We start from the raw sequence: 7,847 nt of genomic DNA on the forward strand, positions 1-7,847 counted from the left end.
ATGTGGGTTGAATCTTTGTTGTTCGCATCCTTTTCAAATGCACTTGGGTAAGTCGTGAGAGGGGTGTGCAAAAACCCCCACTTAACCTGGGATAATCAATCATGTGGGTCGTTCACACTAAAAAACAACCAGGTTATTCCTATGGAGTTCATAGGACCCATACAGACAGGCCAAAATAAAGCTGCTTCGGATCACTTTGGAGGTATGCTGTATAAATGCTGTATGCATCCTAAGAGGCTGGAAACCACGCCAAAGCTAAGGACTGCAACGTAGCTTTTGCGCAGCTTCCGGCCTCTTAGGACGCATGCATCATTTAAACAGCATACCTCCAAAGTGACCCAAAGCAGCTTTATTTTGGCCTGTCTGTATGGGTCCATAGTTACCCTGACTGCACTTGGTGCAGGGTTTTTTTGGGAGGGGAGGGGCTGCTAAAAAACCCACTTAACCCAGTGCATTTTGCATCAGATCACCTACTGCGTCTTCTTTTGCGTTGCCATAATGACCCAGATCTTGTGTTTTTTCCATTTGCGCAGGTCCTTCGCCCTAACCCCAGTGAATGTGGAGGGACCACTATCCTTCAGTACAAAAGCTGGTACCAGAGGCACAAAGGAGAGGGGAAGAATTGGGATCGTTTCTTACACTACAAAAACAAAAACAAAACAACCAGTTCGTGTTTCAGTACATTTTTTAAATTCAACAATATCGGGTCAACAACCGCCAGTGACGTTTTTGTGAACACTTTTTGGGGGGAGCAAGCTAAGGCATTTTTTGGTGGGGCTTTCGGACTATGCGTCCATGTTCTAGAAGAGTTTATTCCTGACGTTTCGCCAGCATCTGTGGCTGGCATCTTCAGGGAATTTCTCCAAAGATGCCAACCACAGATGCTGGCAAAACATCAGGAATAAACTCTTCTAGAACATGGCCACATAACCCGAAAAACCCACAATAAAACAATGGATGCCAACCATGAACGCCTTCGACTTCCCAAGCTAAGGCATGCTTTGTATCATTTGTTGATTAACCTTTAAATAAGTTTTAGTTTATTTATATCAGTTCTGTAGTATTAGGCTTGTGTTGTGCATTGAAGTGACTGGGGCTTACTTGTAAGTAAAGCCCTTTAAGGCCCTACACTGCCCCTAATAAAGGCAAGTCCTTTATTAAAGCATCCCAATGCCAGAGACCTATTATGGGCCCAAAGGCCGCATCTCCCGTGGTCTCCATGGTTACCAGATCCAAGGGAGGACCACTTTGGGAGGGGGGGCTGGAGTGGGATGGAAGCTACGTGACCAAGCTCTCATAGCACTGTGTGGGTGGGGCCTGGGTGGGGAGCCTCCTTTTTCATTGGAGGAGAGAACGCTGCCTCTCATTCCCATTGGCTGCTCTGTGTAGACGGATGGCTCAGGAGCTGCTGCAAAAGGGCAGGGTGCTGGGAAGTGCTTGCTGCAGAACAAAACAAACATCCGAACATTTGGGGTTGCGTTTCTGCAGCAAAGGACTGTCCTAAATATTTGATACTTTTAATTTTTAATTAATTTTTTATTATTTTTTAATTTTTATTAAATTTTAAAAATACAAAAGCTAGAACATTGGTACAATGGTAACATAGAAAACAAAGACACTGATCCCTGATACATAACATTGCTTGGCTTCCTTTCTTGTAAATATTTGATGTTTTTAAAAGCACCCTTCCAAGGCTTTAATCCCTTAGTTCTCCCTATTGAGTTAAAGGGGATTTACTTCCAAATGTTAGAAGTGCCTACAAGACTGTGGGTTTAAGTTGTGGTTGTTGTGTGCCGTCAAGTCATTTCTGGCTTACGGAAACCCGAAAGTGAACCTATCATGGGGTTTTCTTGGCAAGTTGCTTCAGAGGGAGTTTGCTGTTGCCACTCGCTGAGACTGAGAGAATGTGCCTTTCCCAAGGTTGGCTTTTGTGGCTGCGTCAGGACTCGAACCTTGGTCTCCGGAGTGTTAGGGGATACATCGACACTGCAAAATTAATGTCGTTTGACACCGCTTTAACTGCCATGGCTCAATGCTATGGAATTCCGGATTCGAATTCCGGTTTGGCCATGGAAATGGGTGAGCTTGGGCAAGTCACACTCTCTCAGCTTCAGAGAATGGCAATGGCAAACCCCCTCTGAAGAAATTAGCCAAGAAAATCCCATAAACAGGGTCACCATACATCAGAAATGACATGAAGGCACAGTTAAATGGGTTAAATCTTGTCTTTCCCAGTAGGCTCAGGCAAAAGCAATCTGCTGCAACATCTCCCAGTTTCGCTGTGCTTTGTCAATAATGACTTTTGCCATCTTGATCCACTCTGATGCCGCTTGGCCACATTTATGCCAGTTTCCGTCTGTGAAACATTGGCAGTCTTGGTCACCATGCCTTTCGACTGGAAACATTAGAAGTCCTCTGCCTAATAGCACTCACAATCTCAGGATGATCACGAGAACAACAACACAAAAAAAGCCTCAGCCATTGATTGCTACCAATTTCATAACACTAAGCGCTTGCAAAAATTTGCTCATTCCAGAACCCAATGTCTGCCCCAGAGTAGATAACATTTCCATAACCCATGGTAGATATGAGAGAAGGTACTCCCTGGAGTATCATAGTCGATAAAGAGCTTTCAAGGGGAGTGCCTTGGACTCGTCCCAGAAATAAACTGGCAGCTAATTGATCTGAGAGAGGATTGATGTTATTATTAGTTTTGTGACTAAGCTGCTCTGTCCAACTTGCCACAGAATATACATACATAAGATCAAGGACACCTTACCCAAGACACAACCCATAACTCCTGGCACCGTTTCATGAAGGGTAGAGCAGCAAATCTGGGTTTGCCATAGTGTGAATGCACATACAAGAAGGAAAATTGTCCAAGTTGGGTGTCTTACAGTAGGTATGTCTAAATCCTTTATTTTAGTTCTAACTGCAGTAAACCCATTGAATCCATTTAATCCTATCTACATATTGACTCACTATTCAACCACGGATTGAATGTGTCTCCTCTGGTTTGGACTAAGTGATCGGATGTTAACTTGGGTCTGTTGCATTCACACATTACCTCTTCGACGCTTTGGCAGATTCTTGGACCGGAACCCATTTTGTGACATGCGCATGCGTAAGTATGGCTCATATGCACTTATTCTCTTTTCATGCTGCTCTGCAGTCCTTTGCTCAATGTGCAAAATGTCCCTCCTCCCACAGTTGTCAAGACCCAGGAGAAGCCAAGACCTAAGAAGGGTGATGCAGGTGTGATAATATCACTCATGCCTTACCTAATAGCTATGAACTAGCATGGTGTAGTGGTTCGAGCGTTGGACTAGGAAACTGGGAGACCAGGGTTCGAATCCCCACTTGGCCATGGAAACCCACTAGGTGACCTTGGGAAAGCTGGAAGGGACCTTTAAATCTAACCCCGGCCATGCAAGTATACACAACTAAACCACTTGTAAAAGATGCCCTTCTATTTCAGGATCGATAAAGATGGAGAGTTCCCTAAGCCTCCAAGGCAGTCCATTCCACTTTTTTGCAGTAAAGAATGCATTGCTAATGTTTGGATAGACTGCATGACCCATGAGACCCTTCCAACTTTAGGACTCTGTGCATCGCCTTTCCATTGGTTTATGGAGCAGCATAAAACAAGCTTGCTTCTTCTACACACCGTCAGATATTTAAACATGATAGTTCAGATAGTTAAAGATGTTTGACAACCCTTAGTTCTACAGGAATACTGTGATATTCCTATGATAAACTGCTGCTGTACTGTAATGGTCTAGATTCCTCTTCTTGCCCTTTCAGTAGGCATAAACTGGTCTCACTCTTTCTGACTTGAGTGCCAAATAGCACGCACCCGGAGCAAGCAGCCTTCAAATGGGAATGGTATCAGTTTGCACCAGCCGAGAAGGTCAGGAGAGGTGAATCAAGACCACTTGGCTTTATAGGCCAGCTCCTAGGCTCAGCCACATCTTTCAGATGCTAGGAATATTAATAACCTTTAGGCCAAGCTACCCATGATGTAATTCACGCATTTAAACTAAGGCACAATATCACTCCTCTCGATTCTTCTTTATCTTCCCCAATGTACTATTGCTTGCAAACAGCTCCTTCAGGGGCAAATATATCCAAAAAGGGTAAATTTTTGGCCCAGCTTTAGTCCTTTCCTTTTGAAAAGCCCATCAAAATACGATATTGATATCAAATCACCAATGTCAATCAATGTACAGGATGGAAATCCTTCTGAGGATGTAACAAAATGTAATATTTCTTATGTACTCTATTTGATCCTATTATTTTTGGGGCAGCCACCAAGATGGCCCTTTCTTGTGTACCAACAAACCTGGTTGTGACAATGGTATGACCCATGCTAAGCATATTTACTTAAACATTAACACAACATTCATATCATATTTAGTCACTCACTTTGGCACTTAGATATTCCCATGACTTGAAGCCAAACTTCAAAACAATCAAAAGCTTTAGGTGGAGCTTTAAGGGAACAAAAGAACACCATACGCTCAAATGGAAAGTGGAGGCCCAATCTCAAATGGCTGCTGTATCTTCCCTTCCTGTTGCTTCAAAGTATGTCCGGCCCTAAAATGGAAGTCAACTGAAATATGTTTTTTTGACTAAGTGCTGAAAAGTACAGCTAGCCGAGGCTCGAAAAATTATTGTCTCAGAAAGCAAATCTCTCTCTCTCTTAAGATACTGTAGTGCTGTTTTTAACAAACCCTGGAAATCAAAAGGAAACCTGATCTATCCAAGTCGACCGTAAGTTGCATCTGAAAAGGAAAACAAATACACAAGGCATTTAGGTACATTTAGAGTCCACATTGTGGCAACACTTTTATTACACCAACAAAAAAAAAACACCTGGTTCTCTATGTAAACTTTCAGAATGTGCTTCTCCAAAAATGGTTTGAAGGAATTCAGGATCAGGAGAAAGGAGTTTGCAGGGATACTAGCAGGGACATAGCCGGGGGTGGGGGTGTCTTGGGGTCCAGACCCCCCCCCCTTCCGTTAGATAAAATCAATGGTGCGTGCTGCCACGTCGCTGCACCCAAGCCCCATTATAATGGTGGCACTTAGTCTGGACCCCCCCCCTTCCCAAAATCCTGGCTACGTCCCTGGTACTAGGAGTTCTCTAACTGAGAATCCTAAATAAGTACTGTATTCCTAAACAACAAACCCCCAGATTCCATAGGAAGCTGCCATGGCACTTAAAGTGGAAACGTTATATTTAGGTTAAGTTAAAGGGCCTTTGACCTCAATGGGGAAAAACAAAGGCAGTAATAACTGTACACTACATTTTCATTCTCCATTTCAAAACACCCCCAAATTCCACTGAAAACCCAAACCAGTCTCTATTGTAGGGAAAGCTCACTGGACCTTTTGTAGGAAGAGGCCAACCACTACTTTGTCAGAGCTTGAGATAAATTTAGGTGCTGGATTACACAAGCCCTGGTGATAGGAACCACACTAGGTAACTTTATCTTCAATCTACTTGGAGCAGATCCACTGCAGTCACTATGACTAAGTGTCAGCCCTACAGCTTTCAAATTGTTGTGAAATCTAGATCCAATCCAGAAGGTTCTCCATGTCACAACTCATTCCATTTCCCCCTATCTACACTGTCACAAGCACACCTAAATGCCCTAAAAGCACCAGGTCCTATCTGATCTTGGAAGGCATCCAGGATCAGCCCTGGTTAGTACTTGGATGGGAGACCGCCCACAAACACCAGGCGCTGTAGGTGACATTTCAAATGAAGGGACTGGCAAAACCATCTCTGAGTATTCCTTACCTAAGACAACCCTCTGAAATTCATGGGGCTGCCATAAATTGGCAGATGACTTGATGGCAGATACAAAAAAGAAACAGCATTTCAATGGACTGTGTAAGATGATACAGGTTTTCCATATCTTTCCATCAGCTCTCAGTGTTGATGTGTGAAAACAATAAATCTTCTTACCAAAACTTTCCCCATTGGAAACTCAATGAAACTTACTTCTGAGTGGACAAATCTAGGGCAAGAACCAGCATGGTGTAGTGGTTTGAGTACCAGACTAGGGCTGCCATGTTCTGTGTCTTAATGTGAATCTACACTATAGAAATAATGTAGTTTGATCCCACTGTAATTGCCGTGGTTCCATTCTATAGAATCCTGGGATTTATAGTTTGTTGAGGTGCCAGCACACTTTGGCAGAGAAGGCTAAAGAGTTTGTGAAATGACAAATCCCAGGATTACATAGGAAGGAGCTACAGCATTTAAAGTGGTGTCAAAGTGCATTATTTCCACATTGCAGATACACCCTAGGACTCTGGAAGGCCATGGCTTGAATCCAACGTGAAATGAAACAACCAAATAAGGCAAGGTTTGCATTAAAAAAAACAAAAACACTTGAAAGCTTCTTCCAAAATGCATCCAGGTTTCTCTTCCTTTCTTTTACCAGCCTCCACTTTTCTTCTGACTTCCATTTAGGTGGCCAAACTTGCAGACTACTGTGCTTTCGACTTTCCCAACTGAAAACTGGGGAAGCAGGCTATTCTTTCCCGGCTCAAGGTTTATTGCGTGGTTTGCTGCACATTGCCACAACCAACACAAAGGTTTGGTATTTCAAGCCCTCGTTCAACATCCTCTCAATGCCAATGCAGCTAAAGAAATCTAGCGGCTACACAGAGGACAAGGATGAAAACTGGGGCTGGACTGGTATAATATACGACTTTGCAAAAAGGAGCGTCTTTGTCAGATGCTTTGCTAAGTGAGGTGTGTCTGTATTGTTATTAATTGTTAAGTTGGCTCAAGATTTATCATCATCATCATCATCATCATCATCATCATCATCATCATCATCATCATCATCATACTTTATTTATATAGCACTGTAGATTACTTTCCCATAGCGTTTACTCTTTACTGCTGCTTTGCAGTTCCTTTGGACTAGCAAATATCTCACTGTTGCAGCCATGTCCTGTTTTGGCACCTTCTGGCAGGGGATCATGGGAACTGTAGTCCAATCCCTCTGGAGAGTTCTAGAGTGGCGGGGCACTGTTTTTCGTTCATTACCTTTCTTTCTCTCATGGCCTTCTTTCTTCTCTCTCTCCTCGCTCCCCCAAAATTAGATATATTAAGCCTCTGAGTGGTCTCTCTGTTCCTCTTGTCCTTTCGCACACCTGCCCTTGTCCCAAAAATAATCAGCCACCCCAGCAAAGGCAAGGGATGAAATTAGAAAATGGACTCATCCCGGCTTCCTTGGAGAAAGAACATAGCAACCAAGGATCAACTTTAATAACAATAATACATTTATTTATAGAGCAGGGTATCTCAACCAAGGGTCCAGAGATTGCTAGGCTTCCATGAAAGATCATGATTGAATGGTGTAGTGGTTTGACTACAACTCTGGAACCCAGGGTTCGAATCCCTGCTCAGCCATGGAAACCCACTGGGTGACTTTGGGCAAATTGCACTCTCTCAGCCTTAGAGGAAGGCAAAGACAAGCCCACCTCTGAACAAATCGAGCCAAGAACACCCTATGAGAGGTTCGCCACAACAATATATGTATAGATATATGTGATTGCAAAGCAAAATCAACAGCACCTCTCTCAAGTTTGTCCCGGATAACAGAAGGAAGCACTTAATCACGATATATATGATGTTGGGTGCCTTCATGTTGCCACATCCAACTTATGGCAACCCTAAGGTGACCCTATCAATTGGCAGCATGTGCTTTCCTAGACTTCAGTCGACCTCCTCTCTGTATACACTATACATAGGCACATAGATATGAGATGTCACAATATTTGAAGTCGAAGGCCGGCATCCACAGTTTTTTGTGGGTTTTTTG

Source organism: Sceloporus undulatus, chromosome 9, assembly GCF_019175285.1.
Source record: "Sceloporus undulatus isolate JIND9_A2432 ecotype Alabama chromosome 9, SceUnd_v1.1, whole genome shotgun sequence".
NCBI lineage: Eukaryota > Metazoa > Chordata > Lepidosauria > Squamata > Phrynosomatidae > Sceloporus > Sceloporus undulatus.